At 36.1% G+C, this 16,910-nt stretch overlaps 1 protein-coding gene across 1 annotated transcript in view; it reads right to left on the bottom strand.

Annotated features, from left to right (window-relative positions):
- LOC144367366 (uncharacterized) overlaps positions 1-15,222 on the bottom strand; it is a 65,662-nt gene extending 50,440 nt beyond the window's left edge. Inside the window, exon 1 of the mRNA XM_078023342.1 lies at positions 14,822-15,222. The gene's annotated coding sequence lies outside the window, so the exon portion shown is untranslated. The remainder of the gene's footprint in view (positions 1-14,821) is intronic.
- Between the last annotated feature and the right edge of the window lie 1,688 nt (positions 15,223-16,910).

Here is a 16,910-nt window from a genome sequence, read left to right as displayed (position 1 = left end):
ACATATCAGACAGAACATTTGGGGGGAAAGGAAGAATAATGTTTATTGGATTAGACATAGAAGGATGAAGGAAAAGGAGAGGATGGGAATAGGAAAAATAGTAGAATGAAACAGACATAACTTTCCTATGTACTTATATGAATTACACAACCTGTGTAACTCTACAGTATATATAGCACAAGAATGGAAAGTTATAGTCCATGTATGTATAATATGTCAAAATACACTTTACTGTACATACACCTGAAAATAATTTTTAAAAAGAAAAAAAGAATAATTCATGGGGAAATTCAGTGTTGGTAGTACTTCAAATTAGTACAGCCATTCTTGAAAACTTGATGAATAGCCCTTTCAAAACTTGGAATAGAACTACCATCTGACCCAGTTGTCTCATTCCTTGGTACATACCCAAATATCTGAAATCAGCATACTATAGAAACACACGCACATCAGTGCTTATAGCAATACAATTCATAATAACCTAATTACAGAACCAGCCATCAAACCTATCAACAGAGTAATTGATAAAGAATACATGGTGTACATACACAATGAAGTTTTATATACTCATTAAGAAGAATTAAATTATGGAACTAGGTGGAAAATTGATGAAATGAGAACACAATTCTAAATGAAATAAGCCATAATCAGGAAGCCAAAGGTCAAATATTTCCCCTCATATGTGAATACTCGACCACATAATGGAAAAGAGGGCATTCAACAGAGATATCTGTGGAAGGGGTTACATGGAAGGCATGGAGGACCAACAGAGGGATGAACAGTAGAATGAAACAAACTAAACTCTCTTTGTACATCTATGAATAAAGCATGGTGAATTTCAATGTTGTGTATGTCTATAATGCAGTAATTTAAAAATCTATAAATAAATAGATGTTAAACCAACAGAAGCCAGACTCATTGTTCTCTCTTTCACTCTTCCTCTAATTTTTCTTTTACTTTTATTTCTTCTCTTCCCCCTCATAAATAATGAACAATATGTTGTCTATGGATCAGCCCTATTTTGAAATCGCAAATCTTTGTCTCCCTAATATATTCTTCTTTACTCTTAATTATCTCTATTTTTTAACTTTTCTTACCACTGGTTAGTTTGTATAATGTCAGACCCCACCATTAATGCAATAGAAGCAGTTAAAACACTGGAAGTCATAGGTAATAACAATTGTTTGAGTTTTTGATGGACATAATTCATGATTAACTACTATCTTTAATAATAGAAATTGCTGACCCTACAATTTCTGTTTATTGTGTCAATCAACATTGTACATGTCATAATAGGAACTAAGTACTTAATTTAATCCTATATGTTATATGCATGGGTTTTTGCAGTTATTTGACTTCCCTTAATCTCTGAGGCACTGGAAAATTACAGGATAACTAAAAGCTGGTAGAGTAGAAACCCCACTGTTTCAGATCCATTTGAACAGATGGGTTGATACATAAACAATGTAAAAAAAACAAGAGAAGAAAACATCCAAAACAGAATGATTCAACAATACACTCTACTGATACTGCAGTGTAGGAAATGTCAAGGAATAAATTTAGAAAGTTCAAAGATAAGAAGACATAAGAGGTAAAAAATGAGGTAAAGATTGGAATCAGAGAGAAAATATTAGAAGTGAAAGATCATGTCAAGAAGGAGATATAGATTTTGAAGAAGGATAATTTGGAAACTCTTGAAATTTAAGAATCAATAAACCAAATTAAAAATACAATGGAAAGCATTACCAACAGACTACATCATTTGAAAAATAGATATTGACATAATAAAGGCAATTTACATAATCTTGGCAAAGAAACTTGATCATGAAAAAAAGATGTTAAGAGAATAGGAGCTGAATTTCATGAAATATGGGATAATATTAAAAGGTAAAATCTAGGATGTATAGGGGCTCTGAGCAACAAATTAAAAGAATGCAAAATATTTTCAATAAAACAATGAGAAAAGATATCAAATATTAAAAATTAAATGGAAAACTCTTTTTGATTTCAGATTTGGATTATAATCTAACACCTTAAAATATAAAAATCTTCAGTGTGCTCATCAGATTCCCTTATTTCAGGGCTCACAAAAAATACTATTTTTTTTTCTTTTTTTTTTTTTTATTGATTGTTCAAAACATTACAGAGCTCAAGACATATCATCTTTCATACATTCGACTCAATTGGGTTTTGAACTCCCCAAATACATAATACAGACTCACTTCTGTTAAAAAATACTATTTGACTAAACTTTTTTGAGAAAATTGAATTATAAATTTGGAGAATGCATATGACTTTAATTAGATACATTCAGCTATTCAGCATTGAAAAATAATTTAAATAATACATATTTTACAAGAATATTGCAACTTGAAAACCCAAAAGGTTTAGGATATTTAAACAATACCATAAATGGCCGAAGTGTATTGAAGCTTTCCTGTAAAATGAATGTTATGCTACAATGTAGCTCACATTTAAGAAATTATACTTGAATGAAAGTCACATTATAATATGAATAGCCTAGTATCAACTTTTTTATTAAATAAAAATGTTTTCCTTGAGTGATGTCTGAAATTTTTCAGAATATAAAGCCCCAGACCTCACTTCCTCACAAATATTGGCACACAAAGATTATGGTCCAATGATCCCATAAGAACATTGCATAAGCCAGTTATGAAATTGGGGTATTCCAGGAATACACAGTGTTATTTAAAGAGGTTTAAAAAAAAAGGCCATTTCCATTCACTTGCTATCAACCCCATGCCCAACCCAGCAAGACAAACATAATTCATGACTACTTTCTTAGGAGGAAGGGTGGATGTGCTTCCAATATTATAGGTATTGTTTAGGGAGAGACAGATGTCTGAGGAAATGATTTGTCTCACTTGTCTCAAGGCTCATATGAGGAAATTTCTTACTTTCAATACCTGAGTTGGGCTGAGAACCAGAGAGAGCTCAAAGGATTGTCTAAGCATCAGACTCTACCATACAGCAATGAGACACCAGGGGGAGAGAGAGAGTACAAGACTTTCTTAAAGAAACCAGCAAACCTAATTCAGAAATCATTTTTCAAGTCCAGAAAAGAACCACTCCCATAAATGATCCAAGGGGCTTCCAAAATTTCTGGCTAATTTGTGAAACCTGTCCCCCATACAAAACTGATTCACAAAGTCTGGAAGAGGTAGCTGTTTCTTCAATGCAAAAACAAAACAAAAAATTATAACAGAAATAACAAGACACATGAAGAAACACAGAAACACAAATAAATCAAATAAATGAGATAACTCTACAAAGACCAATCCTAAGACTTTGAAGGTCTATGAATAATTTCATGAAATGAAAAATAGTCCTTGTAAAAATACCTACATGTGTTATGAGGAAATAGGGCTGGGATTCTGGCTCATTGGTAGAGCACTCACCTAGCACACACAAAGTCCTGGGCTCAATCCTCAGCACCACATTAAAAAAATAAAATAAAGATACTGTGTCCAACTACAACTAAAAAATAAATATTAAAAAAATGACACAAAATCAGGAAAATGCATGTAAAGTGTAAAAATGCCAACATGACAGTATTTAAATAAAACAACAATTGAAATAAAATATTTTTTTAAATTATTGATTGAAACAAAAAGAAAATTAAAAATATAAAATTTTAAATGTGAAGAAACTCTAAGGGACTTATGAGACAACATCACAAGGACAAATATGTGTTTTGCAAGTATCTCTAAAGAAGAGAAAGAGAAGGATGAGTAGAACTCATTTGAAAAAATAAAAGACATTTTTTTTTCAATTCTGAGAAAGAAAATGGATACCCAAATTCAAGAAACTCAAAGAAAAATAATTAAGATGAATACAAAAAGGACCCAAAGTGAGGAAAATTGTAACAATCAAAATTTAAAAATAAAGATTTCTGATGGGTTGGGGCTGTGGCTCAGCAGAAGCACACTTGCCTGGCAAGTGTGAGGCACTGGGTTTGATTCCCATCACCACATATAAATAAATAAATAAAAGTCTGTTCAATTCTCAGCACCATATATAAATAAATAAATAAAGTCTATCGGCAACTAGAAAATAAATAAATAAATAAGTACATAAAATGAAAATAAAAAATTTTGAATGCAAGAAGTGCAGAGTGATTTATCTCCTAAGATGGAGCTTTCAGAAAAACATTAGCAGATTTTTTTGGAAGAAAACTTTAGGTCAGATATGATGTATTAATTTTTCAAAGAAAAAGGATGCACACACACAAACTAAAAACAATTTAACAACTGAGAAGAGAGCACCAGCAATAATTTCCTTTAAAAATTAAGAAAAAATAACAACTTTTTGGCAAAAAAATAAAAGCTGAGTGAGTTAATTACCACTAGATTTCCTTTTTGGAATTGCTACAGGCAGTCTTTCAAGTGGAAACAAAAGAGTGGTATAACAAAAAAAGCAAATGATCATATAAACATTCTAGGAAAGGAAACTATGCAAATACTGATTCTTTTTATTTATCAGAAAACATTATTATATTTCTCATCACTAGCAGCATAAAATATGTTAATTTGAATACAAAACCTATATAAAATTATTTCTCCTTTTTAAAATTTGTTTCTTTTTACATACACATGACCCTAGGATGTATTTCAACATATTATGCATATATGGAGTGCAAACCATTCCAATTTTTATCCCATTCTTGTGCAGTTATACTGCACATTCAAAAATCATGTGCAAATCATTCGACTCTTTTTCTTCTTCCCACCCCTCCCTTCATTCCCTTTTGTCCAAATCAGTGAACTCCTATACTTCCCCTCCCTTGTTATGGGTTAGCATCCACATCTCAGAGAGAACATTTGGCCTTTGGTTTTTTTGAGGCTGGTTTATATCACTTAGCATGACAGCTTCAGTCCCATCAATGAACAAGTCAATGTCATATGTTCATTCTCCTTGAGACTGAGTAATATTCCATTGGGTATATATACCATACTTTCTTAATCGATTCATCTCTTGAAGAATACCTAGGTTGTTCCAACAATGTGAATTGTTAATATCACTCTATTACACACTTAAAATGGCTAAGATGTTATTTTAAAGGAATTACTATTTGATTTTTTTAAGTATCATTTAAGAAAATTTATTCCTAACTGAAATTATAGATTTAAAATACCAGCATATTTTAATACAAAACAACTATTTACATATCTAACTTAAGAATGTTCAAATGGCATTACAAAATGGGATACTTAATAGAGCTTGGGACTGTAAAATAAAATACGCAATAAGCCTGTCACTCTTATAAGTTGTTTATTTTAAATTATAATTTGAACAAAATTAATCTGTCAGTCTATAATAATGACTAAGATGGTAAAATCCATTATGTTTTTATTACTTGCAGTAAACATGAGGGAATTAATGTTGCCCCTTAAAAAATATGCTTGAAGGACTTATATATAAGATAATGGGCACAGAGGGACCTGTGAGAACAGAAGCAGATTGGAGTGAGGCAGCTTCAAGCTGACAAAAATTGAAGAGGATTAATGGTTATCACCAGAGCTAGGAAGAGGAACAGATGGATTTTATCCAGAGTCTCAGAAGGAGCACAGCCTTGCTCAAACCTTGAATTCAGATTCTGACAGCTAGAATTTTGAGAGAATAAATGTCTGTTGTTAGCTACACAGTTTGTAGTATTTTGTTATGTAACTTCCAGGAAACTTACATAGCCTCATTCAGGGCTGCTCTGTCACATAACTCTTAACCACACATGGGCAGAAATAATAAATAAACCATAAAGAAATTACAAATTGAAAAAATAATTTTGGATTTAAAAAAAATAACATTTACCTACTATTACTACTACTACTAGAAACACTTTTAGTTATTGCCAAGAGTTACTATGGAATCTGGATAGAATAAGTATGTAATTAGATATTGTGAAAATTTTAGCTAGTACGCTGTGGATTTAGGTATTTTCATTGTTATTTTGGACTCGTGCAAAACTGAAAAGAGCTCAAATATTTGAAAATATATACAGATATGAATTTGAATTCTAATTTTAGTACCTTGCTATTTTTTTAAATATTTATTTTATTAGGTGTAGATGGACACAACACAATGCCTTTATTTTTATGTGATGCTGAGGATCAAACCCAAGTCCTGCCCATGCTAGGCAAGCGCTCTACCGCTGAGCCACAATCCCAGCCCCAACCTTGCCATTTTGTAACACAACAGGTAGTTTTTAAATTAATTTAGAAATTATAGTTTTCTTTATTTCTATTAGTTTATGCTGTATTGAGAGAAATACATCCATTTTAGCTTGCCGATTTAGAATTTAGTGTAAGGAAATCTGAAAGAACTCCCTAGATTCTTCTGTTCTAGAACATCAAAACATTGCTTTATATTGTACATATATATACATATATATGTATGTATATATATATATATACACCAAAATATTTACATATACGATTATATGTATTTAATGTGTACATAATTCACAGTGTTCTTTGAAAATTGCATATTATACATTGTAAGCTAACAAAAAAGTATTTTTTATTACTTTTCACAAAAATCCACTTTTTCTTATAGATGCACATCTGAAAATAAGATGGAAGTAGGTATAAATATGCACTTTTGTTTTAAAATGCCATTTTTAGGGAAAAATATAAACTAGACTGATCTCTTATTAATATTGAATTAGCATAATATTTATAAAAATGTTTTAAGGATTATACAAAGTTTACTAGAGTTTTCACTGTGATGAGACTGGAATAATATTTCTGCAAAATAGTTGAAATTCTAATGTTATATTTATTGTAGGAAAATTATATATTAATCACATTTCTAATGATGGCAGATAAAAAACTACATAAAAATTACTGTCATCCTTAATTAAATGTGCATTCATCTTGAACTTTATTGAGATGCTTATGCAGTTCTACTAAAGAAACAGGTGATAATGTCATGGAGAAGAATTTACCTACAGCTTATTCTTCTGCTGCAAGGTTCTTAATGTCATGCCTGTAAGAACTTGAACACCAATGTGTTCTACTGTTTAACTTACAATGCATGTACTCATCCATAAGATGTCACACGTTTTTTTCTGTAACTTCTGGCAAGATTTTTAGAAATGAAGTTAATAGTATAAAAATTTCAAGTTCTACAATTAATTTATTAGATTTATTTTCAAAAAATAGAAATTATGTAGTTATCCTTTTTTTATTCTCATATAATAGACCTGCTACCTTGTGTCCACACTATAATGCTTTACTGTAGTATAATGATACAGTTAAATATTTTGTAGAACTACTCCTTTTTATTTTCCAGGTATCTCTATTATAAATAGTTATATTTGATGCACACTTATGCATCCTATACAAATGTTTTTGTTAAATTTAAATTATTTAAGTATTATCCTTTATAGCTTAAATTTATAACTTATTTTTTAATTAAAAATATCCTGAGTGTTTATTTTTTTCTCAAAAACAATAACAGTGCTATTTATTTCAGTGAAGTGTTGTAACATTTTTTCAAATACCTTAGATCACTTTTTCAAATTATTCTCAGAAATACTGATACAGATATTTTTTAAAATTTTATTTTTACCTTATATCTGACTGCTGATACTGAGGATTTTTAGTATACTATTCCCTTAACAAAGATATACAACATGAATTTCTTTTATTTTTAGTATTTATTTTCAGTGCATAAAAACATGTTAAGTTCTAAGTTGCAAGAAGGAGAAAATAAACTGACAGATTCTTCATTAAGTCTCAATAACAAAGAGAAGATGATGCCACTAAAACATGATTCATCTTACTTCTGCCAGTCTCTTCAGCAGTTAAAATTGGGAAAACAATCACCCATATTGAAGAATCACTGGAAGGACTAAATTAGAGAACTTCTATATGTTTAGCTTATCAACTATCAAAAAGAATTCATTATCATTATATTTATGTTAGTTTCTTTTTTGTTTGTACTTTTATCCTAAAGGTACATCTGAAGTAATGTGACAAGAGTGAATATTTTTAGAAAGAAATTTATGATGTAAGTGAAAATAATAGGAAAAGCTACAGAAGAGGGATGTCATGAAGACAATTGGGGGAGGGGCTCTTAGTAATAACATTTCAAATAGCTGCAGTTGAATGTGTTCTGAGAATGTGACCCAACAGTGTATGAACAATGCATAAAATTTTTCAAACATCTGTGTGGAAAAGAAACCATTCATCACCAACTGATTTATGACAAACCAAACCCAGAAAGATTAGCTGTCACTATTTAGATCACAGAGAATTGTGATACTGTCAGGGATTAAATCTCTCTGATACTTCAGCACTGTTGTGATATGATGACAAAGGACCACAAGATAGATGACAGTGGCAAGAGTCGCTGCTATTTTTGTTGGGCACTGTCTACATGGCAGTTTGTCTCCACGTCATTTATTTAAAACTAATGGAAATTATAAACAAGCTGCTATATTTATTGCTACCTTTTAGATAGAGAAATAGGAACAGAAAAAAAAAAGTAAATTGCCTCAGTTCCCAAATAGCAAATGGTTCAAATTTTGATGACTTGTCATGATAGAACACCCATCTTGGAGTCCTTTCTGGAGGACAAGGTGACTTTTTCCTCCCTTGTCATATAAAAAGAAATAATATCAAATTGCCTTTTCAATCTCCAAACATGTTAATAAATAAATGGATAAACATATAGGTAGACTCATATCAATCAGAGAAAGAGAGAAAAATAAACATTTTCCAAAGTCCTTGTTATTATTTTCATAGTTCATTATTTGCCACTCACACCCCAGCTTCAGTAAGCCTCCAGATTAGGATTCTTAAGCCATATTTATGATTAAATGTTTTATATCATCAAAGAATGGTGGCCAAACCATGCCCACTATACACTAGATATAACTAGCTGACAACTAGTTATTAACAAAAAGAAATATAAATAACTAAAGTAATATACCAATTTTTCAGTAATTTAAAATTATTAAAATAAATCCCATAAGTCATAAATATTATGATTAGGACAAAATAACTTTATCTTTTTGTTTGTTCTACCTAAATAAAAAAACAACCTTTAATGTGTTATCTTATAAAATACACATTCATTTCATGAGATTGTTATCAACTAATTGGTTCTTTTTTTCATTTATTTTTATTCATTTATTTTCTAACACTGGAGATTGAACCCAGGAATGCACTACCACTGAGCAAGATCCCCAACATTTTATTTCAGTGAAGCAGATGAAACCATTTTTGAGAAAGGATCTCACAGAGTTGCCGAGGCTGCCCTTGAACGTGCAATCCTCCTGTTTAATTGTCATTATGTCCTATATTTTCAAATTAATATTATTCTCTGGTATGTATATAACTCTGTATTACAACAAGTACTGTGATTAAGACCTTTAAAATTTTCAACATTGAAATATAGAGATATTACCTCCCATTACATGTATTCTAATAAAAATGAAAAAAAAAATCGCAACAATGGAAAAAACATACAAAGAGTTGAAAACATTTGTCTCAAACTTTAAAGATCATGTAACATACTGGAGAATACATTATAAATTTTCTAAATAATTTATTTAGGTAGCTATAGTATATGAGAAAAGTTTATACTTTGCCTACAGTGAAAAAAACTAAGATAAAACTAATAAAAGAAAAACAAAGTGGAAACATAGCTGCTATTTTGGACTTCTCAAATGCATTTAATATTGATGATCTTCCCAAATACTTAGTCTCACTGTGTACTGATATTATCTGATCAATATCTAATATTAAAAGATCAATTACAAAATAAAGAATGTACCAGCAGATAATACTTTTTCAATTTCATTTTTCTGTTTATTATCAGATATTTCATTTTTCTGTTTATAAACTATTTATATTAGATACTTCATTCTTAAGTTCAAATTTTATAGCAAAATTATACCAGAGTTTCCATACAAATACAAATATATTTACCTAACATAAAAAGTCTTTCTGTCCTTCTCTCTCCCCTCTCTCTCTCTCTCTACACACACACACACACACACACACACACACACACACACACACACACACACACACAGTCATACACGTTTATGCACACAAACATACACACACACAGAGAAATATTCAGAAAATTCTGCTTTAGCTGGAAAACATTATTAATAAGAAATAAAGGGGTTTTGTATAAGATGTATTGAATAATATAATTTGTGTTAGGAAACAAAGGGAAAAATGCCAAGATATGATAATTTAAAAATTTGATGCTCAATGGTGAACATAGATTATTATTATATGTTTAATGGAATTGTTTTACTTCTCCTCATTTTGTTATTACCTTTGTAGAATATTTTTGTTTATGTGGTTCATAAATACATAACTTAAGAAAAAGTGTTGATGAAATAAAAATAGATTATGCATGTCAAAATTTTTTTTTTACATATTAAATGTAAATCTTGAGGAGTCTGTGATGCAAGTTAAGCAGAATACCTCAATAAATTAATACATTATGTCTACTAGAAATCCTTACAATGCCAGCAAAAAAGAAAAGATTAACAAAAAGAATTTTATTTAAATAATGCAGCAATAGTGATGTGTGACTTTTCTTAACTTTAGCACCAAATAAAAGCCAAGTATTTTTAGACCTTACATGGATATATATACTGCCTAGATAATAATGCATGTGCTCATTTTCTTGCTGACTAGGTTGATTATTTGTCTTAAGTGTTAGAAAAATAGACATTTTAATTATTAGTAAATCTTAATTTATATCATCATTATTGATATTATTTTTGAATAATCTCAAATTATTCTTTATTCATGACTCATGTGGCCATTTTATTTATTCTTGCATCTCAATACATAAATTCAATGGTATCTATGAAATTCTCCATTTTTATAATAGAGTCTGTGGCTGGGGATATAGCTCAGTTGGTAGGGTGCTTTCCTCACATGCACAAGGCCCTAGATTCAATCCCTTGGGATACAAAGGTAAAATTGAGGTACTATTAACAAATATGGTAAAGTAAAAATTACAAATCAATTTTATAATAACACAGTAAATACTTAAAATTAAGTATACTGGAATAAACTATGTAAATTATTGAGAAAGACAAAGATATTGTTGCATAAAAATCTAGTAAAGTTCCAGACAGAAACTGTCATTGTGTGTTTGAGAAACAGTTGTAAAAACTTTTTATTTACATGACAGTATTGAGGACAGTGAGATAATGGTTTGGCTAGGTAGATATTTTCATACTTGGAAAGCCATAATATTAGGGAAATACTGGGATAAATGTGGTAGGCAAGACACAAAAACCATTTTTGAAGAGTGTGATGGTTGGAATGTAGTTAGTTCAGTTATTATTGAAGAAAGTATGGAGAGTCCATCAAAAACTAAAAATAGAGCTACCACATAATATTGAAATTCCACTATTGGGAATGAATACAAAAAAGAATGAAATGAGCATGGCAAAGAAACACCTGCACTAGCCTACAGATTGCAGCACTGTTCATAATAGCCAGGAAATGAAAACAAGAGATGTGCCCATAAACTGACAAATGGATAAAGAAAATGTGATATATACAAAGAAATATTATTTGACCATAAAATTAAAAGAAGTCCTGTCATATGCAACAACAGAGATAAACATAGAGGACATTAAGTTAAATAAATTAATCCAGGCACAGAAAAACAAATATTACCTGATTCCACTTATATGTGAATTCTACAAAAGTCAATCTCATAGATGTTGAGAGAATAGTTGTTACCAGAAGCTGGGAAGAGTGTAGAGGGTGGGAGGATGGAGAGAGATTGGTCAACCAGAACACCATTACAGTTAGGATGAGTAAGTTCTTGTGTCCTATGGCAGAGGCGGGTGAATACAGCATTGAATAACTGAAACTAGATAGAAAGGAGGATATTTAAAATATATTTACAATAAAAAATGATAAAAGTTGAGATAGATATTACCCAGGAATCAAAGTAATTACATTGTACATACTAATATGTACTTATGAGGTGTTAAACAATATAAATCTTTGAGAGAAGAAATATTGCCTGGGACCTCAGAATAAATGAGAAGAAAAGCCAGGCACTGTGGTGCACACCTGTAATGTCCATGAGTTTAGAGACTTGAGATAGGAGGATGCCCTCTAGGGAAGAATACAGGTGATTTGGATAAGGCAGAGGGGAGTGAAGGGAGTGGAGGAGGGTAAGAGGGTAGGAAGAATAGTGGAATGAATTAGACATTATTAACCTATATACATATATTATTACATGACCATGTGAATCTACATCATGTACAACCAAAAGAATGAGAAGTTACACTCCATTTATGTATGTCAAAATACATTTTATTCTCAATTATAGCTCATATGAAAAAATAAAAGATTCAAGTATGCATCCCTTTTCTCCATTTATACCATCATCATTCTAAACCAAACCACTAGCCGGGGCTTGGAGGCCCTGGGATACGTCACAGAACTGCTATGGGAAACCAAAATTTACACATTTAGTTTCCTCATGAGAGCCCTCATTTGCATTTTGAGGTATTCTAAATAGCAAAAACTATGAAATGAACTTATACAAATATAATCAACACTCAGAAAGGTATTCTACATAATTGAAAATCAAAAGTGACAGGATGTCAAAGCATACACACACACACACACACACACACACGTATATGTTGAGGTGTAGCCACAACCCCAGCCCAGGAATTCAGGGCTACATATTTTAATGGAAATATGTAAGCTTGGTTGCATCTGCCACACATAAAATACTTCTAAGAAATGATACTCCTCATATATTCTCAATCCCACTGTGAAATCCCAAAAGTAAAAAAGAATTAATTATAATAGTGCTGGTTAATGTTAATATTCTTAATTGCCTACTTTGATGCTAACTTGTGAAACCCCTAAGTAAAACCTCGTTATGACAAATGAACTTGTGGTAAAAATAAAAATTAACCCTAACTTTGCTACCAGCCTCTTTTATCAGATGGTGATCATAATAAATTCCCACCTATAGAACATGAACAGAGGCTCAAACATATCGAATGATGAAGTGAAAAAATAGAAAACCTTTTTTTTACTAAAACTGGTTCTATGAACAAAAATATTGACATGAAATATGTGTGCTATTATAAAGACATGTACTTACAAAATGCATGTCTCAACAGAGCAAAATGTCACCAGAAGACAAATGCCTTAAAAACCTGACCATTTCAACTACTCTTTATCTCCCATTTTAAGACAAAAACAACTGATAATTAAATTTCCATGAAGCTTGAGTAACACACACTGGACAAAATACACATCAAAGTATTTCAGAATGAATATACCCTTTGCACAGCAAAAAGGGAAATGCCAATGGATGAGTAATTGTACTTACTGGGAAATAGGGAACCAAAAAGCAAAGTAAATGAGGACTTACAAAAATGGTTTCCATAAAAATGATTGATTTAAAATGTGAAAGTCATTGATATATAAACAATGAATCATTACAAATCACCTAATTGTAATAAAATATAAGGTACAAGAAAAACACATAAATTATATGTACAGAATGTAGAGAATGGACTTATACTATAAACTTGCAATTAACTCTTTTTGGGGGGGGACAAACAAAAGAAAACACTGGCAGATAAAGTTGAGAACACAGCTTTTAAAATCATACATGTACGCACAGCTTTTAAAATGATACATGTGTACTCAAATTAAACCAGGTGTTCCGCTTTCTCTCTTTAACATCCTCCCATTCAGGCCAGCCCCCAACCAAAGTTTCCCTTCACACTTACTCCCCCAACAAGGTCCCAATACTGAAGCCAGGTAACAGCCCTAAAACCTCCACCACACAAACTCAGCTGCCTCCAGGAGCACCCAGGAACAGCACCCAAGTGCCTCTGCCCCACTCCCCTGCAACCTCTGCCACACCCACTCAGCTCCTGCCAAGAGCACCCAGGAACAGCGCACTAACTCCTATGCCCCACTTCCCCACCTCAACAGGCCTTAGCACTAGTGCCCCCTCTAGGCACTCCCTCTCAGCAGGCACCCACTACCCCACGTAGCTGCCAGTCCCTCTGCACCTCTCCAGCCAGAGGCCTCACACCATGTGTCTGCTCCAGTCATCACCTTGCAGCCACAGGCACTGAGTGCCCCCTCCCCACAAACTACCCCACCTAGCCTCTGGCCCCAGGACACCTCTCCTGCAAGGGTCCAACCCCCACAGGCCTCAGAAAGAGGCCCCTCTCAAGGAACCACCTCAGAGGGGCCAGCACAGCATGCCCCCTCCACACACACTACCCCACCCAGCTCTAACTCATCCAGCTCCAGTCCCCAATGCCTCTGCAGCCAGGGCTGCGCCCCCACCCCCCAGGCATCTCCTCAAGTAACTGCCTCCCAGAGAAAGGCACAGTGTGCCCCATCACCACACATTACCCACCGAACTCCATCACCACCCAGCTCTGGTCCTCTAAAACCTCTCCACTCAGGGCCACCAGTTCCTGGTGCCCTAACACCTCTCCAGTGAGGGCCTTGTTTCCACAGGCCTCAGCAAGAGCGCCCCCTCCAGGCATCTCCTCATAGGTAAAAACACAGTGTGCCCCCTCCCCACCAACTACCTCACCCAGCTCTGTTCCCCTGAAGCCTCTTCAGCCAGGGCGGTGCCCCCAAAGGCCTCAGCATGAGCTTCCTCTCCAGGCACCACTTTATAGAAACAGCGTGCCCCCTCCTCACACACTACCACACCTAGCACCTACCCCATCCAGTCTGGTCCCCCAAAACCTCTCCAGCCAGGGCCATACACCACACATTGCTGAGGACACTGGAAGTCTCCCTACCTAGGCTCTGCTCCCAGGTTCAGCAGGAAGGATCTCAGGTACTTGAGGAACATGCTTCTCCACTGTCTACTGGCCACTTCTGGATGCCTGGAAACTCAGAACACAGAAACAGTTTGCAATATGCCTGCCCAAGCTTGTGTGCTTCATGCACTCGCCTGTGTGTTGAGGGTGGGGCTTTGCCCAGGAATGTTACCAAATAATGCCTATTGGCAACAGGCACAGTGCGCCTCCTCCCCAGACACTACCCCACCCAGCTCAGGTCCCTTAAGATCTCCAGCCAGGACCCTTCCCCCACAAGCCTCAGCATGGTCACCCTTTCAGTCACTGCCTCTTAGGGACAGAACAGGGCATCCCCTCCCCTGCACTATCCCACCCAGCTCCTACCCCACGAAGCTCCTACCTCATCCACCTCCTACCCCTCCCACCTCCTACCCCACCCTGTTCCTGGTTCCCTAAGAACTATCCAGCAAGCTTCCTATCCCAAACAGGACTCAGCAGGGTCGGCGCATCCATGAACCTCCTTACAGGGAGAGAGACACACTTTGCCTCTTCCCCATGCATTACTTACCCAGCTCTGGTCCCATGATGCCCCTCCATCCAGTGTTGCACCCGACAAACTGCTGGACACACTGGTGCCCTCCCTACCTGAGGCTCTCCACTGGGATCCACAATGTCCAACAGGAGCACAGTGGTGAGCGCCAGGCTGCCTTTGTGGGAAGCCTCACATCCTCACCAGGAACCGCAAACTGGAACGCCGGAAGGGACTTCATCCCAGAGGGCGACAAAGCTTCTTGGCCAGGAGCAGAGCAGGCCAGGCAGCCTTCGGAAGGTAAGTCCTCAGCTCCATGAAGACACGTGCTTCTCCACCGTCTGCCTGAAACTTCTAGGCCTCAGGAAACCCACTGCACAGAAGTACTTCGCAGTGCGTGCGTGCGTGCGTGCGTGCGTACATTGTGCGTGCGTGCGTGCGTACATTGTGCGTGCGTGCGTGCATTGTGCGTGCGTGCTTGCGTGCGTGCGTCCTTGCGTGCATGCGTCCATGCAAGCGTGAGTCCATGCAAGCGTGAGTCCATGCGTGTGTGCGTCCTTGCCTGTGTGCGTCGGTGAGTGCGTGGGTCTTACTAGTGGGCTAGGGTGGTGTAGCCCTGTGGGTGGCCACCCCCTTCCCCGTGCAGCTTCTCCACACTATAAAATGAAGTTTTTATGGGCCCCTTCTGGTGTGGAGCCCCTGATTGTGGTGTTCTGGCCCCTAGGCCCCCCTCTGTGGGGAACAGAGTGGTGGGGTCCAAGCTGGGCTTGCAGGACACCCCTCCTCCCCTCAGGACCACCCAAGTCATCTCAGCACAGATGTTAGAGTCTGCTGGTCTCATCGGTCTTGCTGGGCAGAGGAAAGGTATGCCCGGGTTGGGTGCAGGGGAGGTTCAAAGGGCAGCCCCTCATGGCCAGCTCCCAGCTCTGGTTGGAATCAGAGCTGTTTCTGACCTCTTTGGTCAGGGGGCCCATGCGCAGTGGGCTATGTTAAGAAGAGCCACAAAGTCACCTTGGCCCCCACAGTCCCAACCCCGCCTCAAGCCTGATGCCAGGCTGGACCCTGCCCAGCCCTGTCCTCAGCTCCCTCACCATCTGCCTGCAGCCCTGCCTGCCACCTGCTGCCCCTTAGCTGTGCTTGCCGTTCTCTGGCCACTCGCTGCCTCTTCTGTCCAGACCCGCTCCCTTCATTCTCATCCCTGATCACAGGCTCTGCATCCTGCTGACCTCACTGGTCTCTTCCTGCTGGTACCACCTCATGGTCTTCCTGCCAGGGCCTGGTCTCCTGCTCACCATCAGCCCCTAAGAAAATTGCAGTGAACTTTTGGGGGAAGCATGACCCCACAGTGTTGTGTTTGTTCCCCCAGGGGAGGCCCTGGTGGCTGAGGAGGCCCATGGCCACCTGTCCCTCGCTGAGGTGGGCACAGAGGAATTCCTACAGAAGCTCACCTCCCAGATCACTAAGATGGTGTCGGCCAAGATCACACAGGGTGAGGGGGCCAGGATGGGCATCCAGGGTCCCCAGGGGAGGCTGGGACCCTGTGTCCTCGCATGGGGCCTA

Source organism: Ictidomys tridecemlineatus, chromosome 1 (genome assembly GCF_052094955.1).
Source record: "Ictidomys tridecemlineatus isolate mIctTri1 chromosome 1, mIctTri1.hap1, whole genome shotgun sequence".
Taxonomy (NCBI): domain Eukaryota; kingdom Metazoa; phylum Chordata; class Mammalia; order Rodentia; family Sciuridae; genus Ictidomys; species Ictidomys tridecemlineatus.
Note: the sequence above shows the minus strand (reverse complement) of the source record. Positions and strands in the feature narration are given on the sequence as shown.